Source organism: Globicephala melas, chromosome X (genome assembly GCF_963455315.2).
Source record: "Globicephala melas chromosome X, mGloMel1.2, whole genome shotgun sequence".
Taxonomy (NCBI): domain Eukaryota; kingdom Metazoa; phylum Chordata; class Mammalia; order Artiodactyla; family Delphinidae; genus Globicephala; species Globicephala melas.
The window spans coordinates 47,916,925-47,930,747 of NC_083335.1; positions in this window are offsets into that span (position 1 = coordinate 47,916,925).

Here is a 13,823-nt window from a genome sequence, read left to right on the forward strand (position 1 = left end):
GAAAGATAGATCAATAGAACAGGATAGAACGCCCAGAGATAAACCCATGGACATCTGTTCACCTTATGTTTGGTAAAGGAGGCAGGAATGTACAGTGGAGAAAGGACAACCTCTTCAATAAGTGGTGCTGGGAAAACTGGACAGGTACATGTAAAAGTTTGAGATTAGATCACTCCCTAGCACCTTACAAAAAAATAAGCTCAAAATGGATTAAAGACCTAAATGTAAGGTGAGAAACTATCAAACTCTTAGAGGAAAACCTAGGCAGAACACTCTATGACATAAATCACAGCAAGATCCTTTTTGACCCACCTCCTAGAGAAATGGAAATAAAAACAAAAATAAGCAAATGGGACCTAATTAAACTTCAAAGCTTTTGCACAGCAAAATAAGCCATAAACAAGACCAAATGACAACCCTCAGGATGGGAGAAAATATTTGCAAATGAAGCAAATGACGAAGGATTAATCTCCAAAATTTATAAGCAGCTCATGCAGCTCATTACCAAAAAAACAAACACACCAATCCAAAAATGGGCAGAAGACCTAAATAGACATTTCTCCAAAGAAGATATACCGACTGTCAACAAACACATGAAAGAATGCTCAACATCATTAATCACTAGAGAAATGCAAATCAAAACTACAATGAGACATCATCTCAGACCAGTCAGAATGGCCATCATCAAAAAATCTAAAAACAATAAATGCTGGAGATGGTGTGGAGAAAAGGGAACACTCCTGCACTGCTGGTGGGAATGTGAATTGGTACAGCCACTATGGAGAACAGTATGGAGGTTCCTTAAAAAACTACAAATAGAACTACCATATGACCCAGCAATGCCACTACTGGGCATATACCCTGAGAAAACCATAATTCGAAAAGAGTCATGTACCAAAATATTCATTGCAGCTCTATTTACAATAGCCCGGAGATGGAAACAACCTAAGTGTCCTTCATCGGATGAATGTATAAAGAAGATGTGGCACATATATACAATGGAATATTACTGAGCCATAAAAATAAATGAAATATGAGCTATTTGTAATGAGGTGGATAGACCTAGAGTCTGTCATACAGAGTGAAGTAAGTCAGAAAGAGAAAGACCAATACTGTACGCTAATATATATATATATATATATATATATATGGAATTTAAGAAAAAAAATGTCATGAAGAACCTAGGGGTAAGACAGGAATAAAGATACAGACCTACTAGAGAATGGACTTCAGGATATGGGGAGCAGGAAGGGTAAGCTGTGACAAAGTGAGAGTGAGGCATGGACATATATACACTACCAAATGTAAGGTAAATAGGTAGTGGGATGCAGCCACATAGCACCGGGAGTTCAGCTCAGTGCTTTGTGACCGCCTGGAGGGGTGGGATAGGGAGGGTGGGCGGGAAGGAGACGCAAGAGGGAAGTGAGTTGGGAACATATGTATATGTATAACTGATTCACTTTGTTATAAAGCAGAAACTAGCACACCATTGTAAAGCAATTATACTCCAATAAAGATGTAAAAAAAAAAGAAGGTTACATTGCTTAGCTTGGTGTGGAATGGGCTGTCAGGTAAATAATCCTGGAGGAAATAATACATAAAGTAGAAGCCAATGAATAGATCAGAGACCAAGAAGAAATTGGTCAGAGGACAAAAGGAGCAAAGGCCTGGAGGTGAGAATAAACATGGTGTGTGTATGTGTGTGTGTGTGCTTGAACTGCATGCAGTTTTGCATTAATGGATTAGGAGTATATATTGTCAGTCAGATTTGAGGGTGGGAGGGTGTGTCTGGAGAGTATGGCAGAGGCAATGATGGAGATGTTCGTATTTTATGTTTAAAAGCTTGGGCTTTATCCTAGACTTTTTCTAGAAATCAGTCTTATGTTTAGTGTGAAATATCTGGAAAATAATTTGCAAAATTAATAGAAATATTTGAAATGTGCATATCTCATCATAGTCTTAGTAATAAAGCTCCAATAACAAAACCAGCCTACTAAGAAATAATGATAAGAATGTTTTAGAATCAAAAGAATTCCAGGATATATTAACCAAATCAGAGTCTTCTCCAATTTACAATTTTCTTGGCTAAAACTATATATGTTAAGATTAGAGTAAAATGCAGGCTTGAAGGCACACACAAATAAATGTGACACAATACATCTCACTACCCTCCTCACAAATAAAACTAGTTTGCATAGTTTATCTGAACAATCTATTATAAAGATGCATATTATGGAAAAACAATTACAGATAGATATTTCTTATATGATAAATAGATTAGGTATATCTCAGTTTTATTTATCATGTACTGTTTATTTGACTATATCAATCTAAGAAGCTTTTGAGCAGGAAAGGGAACAATAAACCAAGAGAAAGGGCAACCTAGACTTCTGGTTTCCAGTTCCACATGTAAGGAGCTTGGAAGTCACCACTACATCCTAACTATAAGAAACAAGCAGAACTGACTGAAAAGTCAACAATTCTTCTAGGATCCATAAGGAAGGGGAAGACACAGGACAAACCACAGTCTCTAGGATTGGAGAGACAGGTGAATACAGGGAGTCATGGTTTACCAGAGCAGCGACTCATGAGTGGAAACCACCACAGGAAGCAAAAGTGTTGAAGTCTCCTAGCTGATGGACATATTCTAAATCTTGATAGGGGTGTTGATTATATGAGTATATTCACTATCAGAACTCATTGAATTGTACCCGTAAGATCTGTGTATTTCATTTTATGTAAATTATACCTCAGTACAAAAAACCCCATAAGAATACTGTTTTCACAGAATTCATAATACATGGGAAAATATTAAGCTTATAATGTTAGGCATAAAGAAATTCAAAATTGTGTGTAAAGAATAATTCTGTTTGTGTGTGTGCATGTGTGTGAGAGTGATGAGAATACACACTAGGAAGAATTCACTTACATTTTGTGAACAGTTGTTATCATTGGGATTGAATGCTTTTGTCCTTATACATTTTTATATTCAAAAATTTCTAAAACTGGCATGCAATGCATTATAATAAAAATGGCTAAATATATAACAACTGGATATGAACTTTGGGTTGTCTCATGGTAATCTTGTAAATCAGGGGCTATCAACCACACACTTCACTGAACCCTTAGCTCTCTGGGTTCCTGAGATAAAGGAAAAATGAAAAAGCACCTCATGCACATTATTACTTGAACCTTAATTAAATATATGCATGCATAAAATTTTGTTTTTCTTCATTGGCTCCTGCCCCAGAAAACTCGATTTAGGAATTTGGGTCTCTCAGACTGTCCTTGTATCCTTTGTTTCAAATAACATTTTCAAAACTCACCCATCTTGTCTGTGTGTTGCTGACTAATATATTAGTTCTCCCTGCCCTTTCTACTGGAACACTCTTGGGTTAAGTATATTCATTCATGAATAACTGTTTAATTATTATAATTTTGTTATTTGCAAAATCCTGGCAGTATACCCAGAGCTATATAAGCAAAGGCATGTTTGCTGACTAAAGGGCTTACTATTGAACAAAAGGCAATTTACTGAGTACAAAGGAACATGCTTTGAGTAATGAAGGATTTCACCATGGTGCTTCAACTATTATATGCTGTGCCAAGTGACACAGCAATGGGGGTGGGGTCACTATGATCAATATTGCTTTGAGGATTTGATTTTTTCTTGAAGCTGTACGGTGACTTTATGATCTCTCCTAGAAATAAAAGTGGAATTAGAGATTGAAAATAACTTTTAAATATGGAAGAATTGATGCAGTAGTAATGTAATGGTAATGCTATTTCTCAGCTTCATGGGAATTTTAAAATCTATGTATACCTTCTAATGCCTAGATAATCTACTTTGTGACCTTACCTTCTTCATTTTTGGATCACCAGTGGCTACTAACCCAGTGGTAGGAATTCAATAAATACATGTTAATTGGCCTAAAGATTGATAGTTGGAGCATTCTGATTCTGCGATTAGATGTAGATTAACAGCCTTATTAGCAGACATTTTTTATTTTTTGTCACATCCTTAAGATATACTGTGACCTATTTTATATGTGTAGATCACAATGTTTATTATGTAGACATAACCGATCATAATTTTGAGATCATGTCTTATTTTATTTACTTGCTAATCCCTATGTGTCCTACTAAGTTCCCAAAGTCTTATCTCCTGCCCTCTAGAGAACATTCCTGTGATCTGATTCCTGCCAGTCCCCCATCTCACCCTGCCAGCCTCCTTTCCTTCATACTTTTCCTAACTACCTCCTTAACTTCAACTTTATCTATCCAGTAGCTCTTCCACTCAGAATCCTGCTGGAGAGGTGTTAGGACAATAAATAAATCTGTGTTTCCACATTAATAACTGATAATGGGTTATTCTGTTGTCTCTCCTCAGTAATTCATATGATATTTCACTCATCTGGGCATTTCAGGCTCCATGTCTGGGCTAGTAGGGAAGATATGTTTGTCTAGTACTCCTGAAATGGCACCATGTGGGTAACCTGCTGCTCTGACACCTTATCGTTTGGTTTGTTGTACAGTTATAATTACCTTTTCCCAGTCCTGTCACTGCTGTGGCTCAACCTCTGTTTGCTTCACGGATTGTGTGAAGCCTTTGTTCAAAATGAGTCACCTCTGATTGCAGCACACCAGGAGGCCTCTTAGCTGTTGTTTTTCAGTGTGTTTTTCATACCATCATTCTCATGGTCTTAGAATGCTTATTTTAAAAAATACATTATTATATCCCCTTCTACTCTAAATTATTTACGTATACGTTCCTCATTAAGTTAACAGATTGAATGAATAAACAAATTAGCAACTTAATATAAAATGTTCTTGATTACCCTATGAAACACCATTTTATGAATGAGAGATACTTCTCTTTGACATTTCTTCTATAGATGAAAAAGACATATAAAACCTAGTTTTTCGATAAAGATGCAAAAATAATTCATCCCAGTATGAAATATGTTTTTGGTTTTAAAAGCTTACAGACACTATTGGCAACTTTATAGAAACCTGTAGAAGGTCAGTTAATTTTTTTCTATCCCTGTTACTACTTAATTATTTGGAAAGCATTTTGTTTGCTGAATTTTGGCAGACATTAATATACCCGACCTGTAAGGTTCATTATAGTGAAAGATATGTCTAATCAGTAATTCCCTAATTTGAATGTTTTCTGGTCCTTCAAAGGAATAATTGTGTAAAATCCAAGAGAGAAAGTATACTTTTGCATGCTGTTTCATATTGCTTTTATTTTTATTATATTATGCCTATTAACATTAGAGGTTTTATATTCTAATATAGTTATTTTTTGGGTATCTAGTCTATTACTGTTTATTTAAATAATTATGGTAGTACCATATTGCAAAATTTAAACCTTCTCCTCTGGAACTGAATTTTTATTTTAACTTAAGGTGAAAATATCCTTAATCAAAAGTAGTAAGGTATGTGGGGATCTCAGACTCTGTGATGGTGCATTCTGTGGCCAAGACTGCTCCTGGCCTCCAATATATATCTTCCTTTTTATCCAGAATAAACAGATCCTAATTTTTATCAGGACACATTGACTCTTAGAATAAAATACATTGTTTCCCAGAATCTCTTGCAGTTATGTGTGGTGAAGTGACTGACATCTGATCAATTAGATTTAAGCACAAGTTTTGTGTATTTTGGAAAACCTTCTTAAACAAGAGGGAAATAACTCATACATCCCTTTCTTGTTCTTGAATGCAGATATAATTTAAGGCTGATGAAAACCCTCACATCATTCCATAGAAGCATACATCTACTCCACCCTGGATAAGCTATGTTTACTGTGGCAGAGTAACAAAGTGAATTCTTATTTTCACTTTGTCGTGGAGCAGGGCACCAGTATTTTTCTCTTCCAATTAGGCATTTTACTCCACCACAAAATGATAGCAGGTCACTTGCTACCTTTGTGACAGTAGATCCAAAATAAAATATTTGGATTTTATAGGTGCCAAAAGTAGCCTCTCTTTCATATTCAGTGGGGGCCCAGTTAGGGTATGTGCATAATATTATTGCATAATACCCATGGGCATGTCATTAAGAACTTTCCTAGGCAAACATTGAAGTTGTCTAGGCTAGTGCCAGTATCTATATGCAAGCTCTTGGTTCCTTGGAACATCCTTCCATTATTTTCCTGCCCTTTTCCCTTCATGTCAAACTTTCCTTTTCTTAGTTATATTCCCTTAGGCCCCTGTTAGCTAATCTAATAAACTGAATCAAGTTAAGGTTTTAATGGTGAATGGCTTATTGTACAGCCCTTCTCAGATAATATTTGCCTTTTAATAAAGGACTCAGTGTTTGAACCCAAAGGAGCAAATTATACAGGAACTTTAGCAAGACTATTGGGGAAGATTTAGTCATAGAATATTACAGCTGGAATGGACCTTAGAAATCTTATGAAAATGTCCTATTTCAAAACTGAGGAAACTAAGGCCAGGAAGAAAATGTCACTTGCTTGTGGTCTTAGGGCTTGTTAGTGGCAAATCAAAAACTTTATGTCAGACTATTAATTCTCCGTAGAGAGCTCTTTCCACTTCCCCACAATTGGAGAAGGTAAGCCTTTTGGTAATGACCAAATCACCATCTAGAAGGCTATTTACTCCAAATACAGAGTATTTTGCAGTCATTTTTACTATCCAACCAAAGAAGAATTTATGTAAAAATGATATTAAAATTTTTAAAAGTAATTTCCACTTACTAAACTTCAAATCTTGTATGTTTTTAATACCATTTGAAATTGAAAATCAATTAAATGTCACCTCAAAGAAAATAAAAGTATTTTAAATTTTAGAATATACTTTTTCTAAGAAAACATGTCCCCTTGTTCAAGTTAATAGTATGTACTGTCAAGGGATTTAGGCTTCTTAATGAAGTCATTTGTTCTACAATACATACTTATAATAAGGCATAGTATTATGTATGAAGAAACTAGGACTACTATCTGACGTTTTGTGTTCTCAAAACTTATGCCTGCCTATTTAATGACACATGTGATTTTTCATTTTTACAGTTTTATTCCTCCAAAAGTGAACTCTCTGTTATTTTCAGAAACAGTGTGATATGGTTGACATTGTGGTCTTAGTTTTGCTTTTGCAGATATTACCTTTTATCTCTGATCTTTCCTGAGAACTTCCTGGCTAGTTTATAACTGAAAGTAATGAATTTCCCAGTAGATACAAGTACACATCCTTATTTAGTAGAAGTCCTTTGCCATTTGGCATGAATATAAATGACTACACACGACAGGCAAAGGTAATTTCAGTCATAAAGCATGATGTTACTTCACCTAAATAACCATGAATAATAACAGATAAGTCCTTTTAAATTTAGCATCTAGTACTTGGGAAAGACCCACAGGGTCCTGCTCAGTTTCATGCCTGCTTGAACTAGTACACCTAAGCAAAAGGAATCGAATACAAGGTTAAAGTAAAAGAAACTGATCCAGTATGGAGTCAGATTTGTTCTTCCTGATTACACACTAAGTTTCTGTGATGGACCAAGCATTGTAATAGGCCTAGAAAAACAAGGATATCAAGGATCTTCCTTGTGGTTTGCGAGGAAATGAACTCTCTGAAATTCTCAGGATCGAGTTTATGTACATTTGGCAAATAGCCACATGCATTTTCATCCTCTTCCATTTTCATAGTGGCTCATTCTTGAGCAGGGAAGAGGCTCAAGGAATTGGAGGACCTTCAAGATGGCGGAAGAGTAAAACATGGAGATCAGCTTCCTCCCCGCAAATACATCAAAAATACATCTACATGAGCATCAACTTCTACAGAACACCTACTGAATGCTGGCAGAAGACTTCAGACTTCCCAAAAGGCAAGAAACTCACCACATTCCTGGGTAGGGCAAAAGAAAAAACAGAGACAAAAGAATAAGGACGGGACCTGCACTAGTGGGAAGGGAGCTGTGAAGGAGGAAAGGCTTCCACACACTAGGAAGCCCCTTCGCGGGGGGAAACTGCGGGTGGCGGAGGGGGAAGCTTCGGAGCCATGGAGGAGAATGCAGCAACAGGGGTGTGGAGGGCAAAGCGGAGAGATTCCTGCACAGAGGATTGGTGCCGACCAGTACTCACCAGCCCGAGAGGCTTGTCTGCTCACCTGCCGGGACGGGTGGAGGCTGGGAGCTGAGGCTTGGGCTTCGGTCGGAGCGCAGAGAGAGGACTGGGGTTGGCTGCGTGAACACAGTCTGAAGGAGGCTAGTGTGCCACAGCTAGCCGGGAGGGAGTCTGGGAAAAAGTCTGGACCTGCCTAAGAGGCAAGAGACCATTGTTTGGGGGTGCGTGAGGAGAGGAGATTCAGAGCACTGCCAAAATGAGTTTCAGAGATAGGCACAAGCCGCAGCTATCAGCGCGGGCACCAGAGACGGGAATGAAATGCTAAGGCTGCTGCTGCAGCCACCAAGAATCCTGTGTGCAAGCACGAGTCACTATCCACACCTCCCCTCCCGGGAGCCTGTGCAGCCTGCCACTGCCAGGGTCCCGTGATCCAGGGACAACTTCCCAGGGAGAACAAACAGCATGCCCCAGGCTATTGCAACGTCACACAGGCCTCTGCCTCTGCAGGCTTGCCCCACATTCTGTACCCCTCCCTCCCCCAGGCCTGAGTGAGCCAGAACCCCTTAATCAGCCCCTCCTTTAACCCTCTCCTGTCTTGGCAAAGAACAGACACCAGAGGGTGACTTACATGCAGAGGCTAGGCTAAATCCAAAGCCGAACCCCAGGAGCTGTGCAAACAAAGAAGAGAAAGGGAAATTTCTCTGTGTAACCTCAGGAGAAGCAGATTAAATCCCCACAATCAACTTAATGTATCCTGAATCTGTGGAATACCTCAATAGGCAATGAATCATCCCAAAATTGAGGCAGTGGACTTTGGGAGCAATGATAGACTTGGGATTTGCTGTATGCAACTGACTAGCTTCGGATTTTTATGTTTATCTTAGTTTAATTTTAGTGCTTGTTATCATTGGTGGTTTTGTTGATAGGTTTTGTTGCTCTCCTCTCTTTTTTAATTACATTTTTTATATTAACAATTTTTAAACAAATTTTTATTTTAATATTTTATTTTATTTTATTTTTTCTTTCTTTCTTCTTTCTCTGAAGGTGAGAGGCCCTAAACTATGGCGTGGTTAGTTTTTATGGGCTGGGTAATTTCATAGGCTAATGAGTTGCTTTTGCTATATTTGGTAAATTGGTGAAGCCACTATGAAAAACAGCATGGAGGTTCCTGAAAAAATTAAAAATAAAATTACCATATGACCCAGCAATTCCACTTCTGGGTATGTATCTGAAGATAATGAAATCACTATCTCAAACAGATATCTGTACCCTCATGTTTATTATTACAGCATTATTTACAGTAGCCAAGATATGGAAACATCCTAAGGGTTGATTGATGGATGAATGACAAAGAAAAAATTACACACACACACACACACACACACACACACACAAAATGGAATATTATTCAGCCATAAAATAAATGAAATGCTGCTATTTGCCACAACATGGATGAACTTTAGAGCATTATGCTAAGTGAAATAAATACAGAGAACAGATTGGTGGTTTCCAGAGGTGAGGGTTGAGAGGTGCACGAAGTGCATGAAGGTGGTCAAAAGGTACAAACTTCCAGTTATAAGACAAATAAGTTCAGGAGATGTAATGTACAGCATGGTGAATATAGTTAACAATACTGTACTGTATATTTGACAGTTGCTAAGAGAGTAGATCTTAAAATTTCTCATCACAAGGAAAAAATATAACTGTGCGGTGATGGATGTTAACTAAAATTATTGTGATAATCATTTTGCAATATATACATGTATCAAATCATTATGATGTACACCCTAAACTAATACAGTGTTATATGTCAATTACATCTCAATAAAACTGGAAAATAATTGAATGTAATAAAATAAAATATAGGAGTTTAAATTTTTAAAAATAAATGATGAGTCCGTTTATAAAGAAAATCATGCCTTCTTCACATCACATTTTTCAAAGTAGGACAGGGAACAAACTCTGAAGCAAGCTTTGAGATATCAATTTGAGGTAGTTAGACACTACTACTTTTGTCTTCATTTAGTATACATTGGTAAATGTAATGTTGGAGGGATTTTATTCTTATTTTGATTGTGTCTTTTATTTGTTACTTAATTGGTGACTGTGGATGGTATCTGCTCTAACAAGTAACTTTTAACAAAACCATCATTTTATACTTGCCCAGTCATTCCAAATTCTGTCCTTTTAGTATAACAGATTTTCCCATCATTACTCCCTTGCTTCGACTTTACTTGTGGAAATCATAGTTTGCCGAGGTAGCAAGGAGCTCTGTTATTTTATAATTTCTTCAGTCTTACAGTGTCCAGGCAGCATGGATGATTCCTTAAGCTATATGACAAAAAATAATTATTTTGCTCTAATTAAGAGGTAGGTGGGAAAGTTAACTATGTTTTTCCCCCATTATTTTATCATTCTTCTGATCTTTGCTGTTTTTTAAAATCCAATAATGCTTCATAAAGAAGTACTTTTATAAAAATTCATTTCAAAATGCTTTTTGAAATAGTTACTGTAGACTAGGTATCTCATTAGTGAACTCTGCTTAACTCTCTTATAAGTGATGTATGCCATTTTGGCTTTCAGAGTTACTCACCAAAATGTTCTGGTAGATTATTTTTTCAGGCAAAATATGTTTTAGAAAAAAATTAATAGGTTTTGTTGGTGAAAAATATTGGAGGTAATGGTTCTAGTTCTTTGATCTTTGAGCACACAGATTCTGACAGCAGAACTTGGGGGTGCTACAAAGTGCTTTTACATCCACTATCGTATTTGACCTTACAGATTCATTGTTGAGGTAGGTATTAGTTTTCTACCAATTCTGCAAATAATGAAACTAAGACATAGATTAGTGATGTTGAGCACCTTTTCATGTGCCTGTTATTCAGATACTTTGTCTATATATATATAAAAATTTCATTCTTTGGTCAATCTTCCAGGCATAATAATCTTGAAAATATGGGCTAGAAGCTTTAGCATCATTGCAGTTGCTTCCCAACCTTAACAGGTAGGACGGGAGGAAAGATAAATAATATTTATTGAACTATTACAATATTCCACGAATTACTCTAAGTACTTTGCATGTTATCTCATTTAATCCTTAGAAAACTCTGAACATAGATTTTATTCAAAACTTCTTATGAGGAAATTAAGAGTTTGACTGTAGTCTTTCCCAAGACCACATTCTAAAGATCATGTACACATCTTCTATCAACTTCCCACAAAGAATTTAAATTTGTGGTAATTTATTACTTAGTAATAGAAAACTGGTACAACTTTCTTCCTTGTGTGATCATGGTGGAGATAATAAATGTGTCTAGTGAACTCATGGAAAAAAGGATAGGAAATAAAGCTTCAGATGGCAAAATGTGGAGTTTAAGTTTTAGTCTATTCTTATGTAGACATGGAGAGCATATGGTAGTTAATTCACTCAGGAAACAGAACACACACACACAAATAGAGTCCCTGCTTATCATCTAAAATAATCATCCACATAAATATAATAGATATATTTTATTAGATTTATGGAAAATTGTCTCTGTACTGTAAAACAATAAACAATCTGAGCTGTACTGATTATTATGAACACAGCATTCATGAGGTGACTATCTTCCAGTCATTTATTCTCATCTTTTATTCCCTGATTTATTTTTAGAAGTAGTCAAAATCATTCTCTTATTAACAAACAAGTGACAGCCTTTCCCTTTCTATTACCATGGAAAGGAATCCTAGATAGTAAAAGTAAAAGAAGAAAGCAAGTGTCTGGAAGAGCCCCCAGTGACTCATGATAAATATTCCATAAACTTGTAATTAAGTCTGTATTTATTTTCAATGTTTGTCTTTTTCAAAGCTGTTACTTTAATTTGAGCAATTTATAGTATTGACTGTACATCTTATTCCATTGTTCATTGCCTATTGACTAAATGGTCAATGCAGATAGAACAGTTGCAAAGGCAATCAGTATGAAAACTAGTTCTACATTGTTCATAACTCTGAACATTTTTCATACAGTGGTTGTGGTTTCTCATTTTTGAGACCAGTTTTCTCACAGATGTAGACACTATGGGTAATATATGAGGTATGTTTGCCACTGGCTTTTCAACGTCCATGAACATGTCACTCTAATTTTCAGGAAATGTTAAAGACCACTTAACTTTTCAAAGAGGGTATTTTGGCTTAGAATATCCCATACAGAGCAAGAAAGTTTCCAAGGAGGGTGGTGAGGTATCATGTGATATCCTCATATGATAAACAGTACTTTTATTGGAAAGAAAAATAAATACAGAATCATGGCTCCTGGCCAGGTGGCAGCTGCTGTATAAAAAATCAACTAAAATGGTCCCTGGCCATCCTCAGATAAAAATTCCAACAGCCATTAGGTTAAACTATGATCTTCTCAATTTTGCATGTGCAAACTTCAGCAATTTAAAATGAGTACTTTTGGTAAAAGTGCAATTTATTAGTTTGTAGGAGAGGCTAAGAGGAAGTTACATTGTGTGTCTTCAATAAATTGTGTTGGGAAAACTGGACAGACATATGCAAAACTTGAAACAGAACCACTATCTTACACCATGCACAAAAATCAACTCGAAGTGAATCAAAGACTGGAACATAAGACTGGAAACCATAAAACTCCTAGAAGAAAACACAGGAAAAAAATTGCTTGATGTTGGTTTTGATAATAATTTTCTGTAGTTGACTCTAAAAGCAAAGGCAACAAAAGCAAAAATAAACAACTGCGACGACATCAAACTAAGGGGTTTGAGAAGGGGTTGATATCCAAAATATGTAAAGAACTCATAGAACTAAATAGACAAAAAGCAATCAGATTAAATATGGGCAAGGAAACTGAACAGAAAGCATTCCAAAGACATATAAGCAGACAACAAGTAAATGAAAAGATGCTCAACATCACTAATCATCAGGGAAATGGAAGACAAGAGTTAAGTGCTGGAGAGGGTGTGGAAAAAAGGGAACCCTTGTAAACTGTTGGTGGGAATGAAAATTGCTGCAGTCACTATGGAGGCTCCTCAAAAGATTAGAAATAAGACTACCATATGATCCAGCAATACCACTACTCAGTATATATCTGAAGAGAACATAATCACTATTCCAAGGAGATATCTGCACCTCCATGTTCACCATAGCATTATTTAAGATAACCAAGATATTGAAATAATCTAAATGTCCATCGACCGATGAATGGATTTTTACAAAGATATATATGTATATATCTGCAACAGAATATGATTTAGCCATGAAAAAGAAGTTCTGGGGGAGTTGAGGAAGATGGCGGAAGAGTAAGATATGGAGATCACCTTCCTCCACACAGATACACCAGAAATATATCTACACGTGGAACAACTCCTACAGAACACCTACTGAATGCTGGCAGAAGACCACAGACCTCCCAAAAGGCAAGAAACTCCCCACGTACCTGGGTAGGGCAAAAGAAAAAAGAATAAGCGGAGACAAAAGGAAACGGACGGGACTTACACCAGTGGGAGGGAGCTGTGAAGGAGGAAAGGTTTCCACACACTAGGAAGCCCCTTCGTGGGCGGAGACTGTGGGTGGTGGAGGGGGGAAGCATCGGAGCAACAGGGGTGCAGAGGGCAAGCAGAGAGATTCCTGCACAGAAGATCGGTGCTGACCTGTACTCACCAGCCCGAGAGGCTTGTCTGCTCACCCGCCGGGGTGGGCAGGAGCTGGGAGCTGAGGCTCGGGCTTCGTTCAGCTC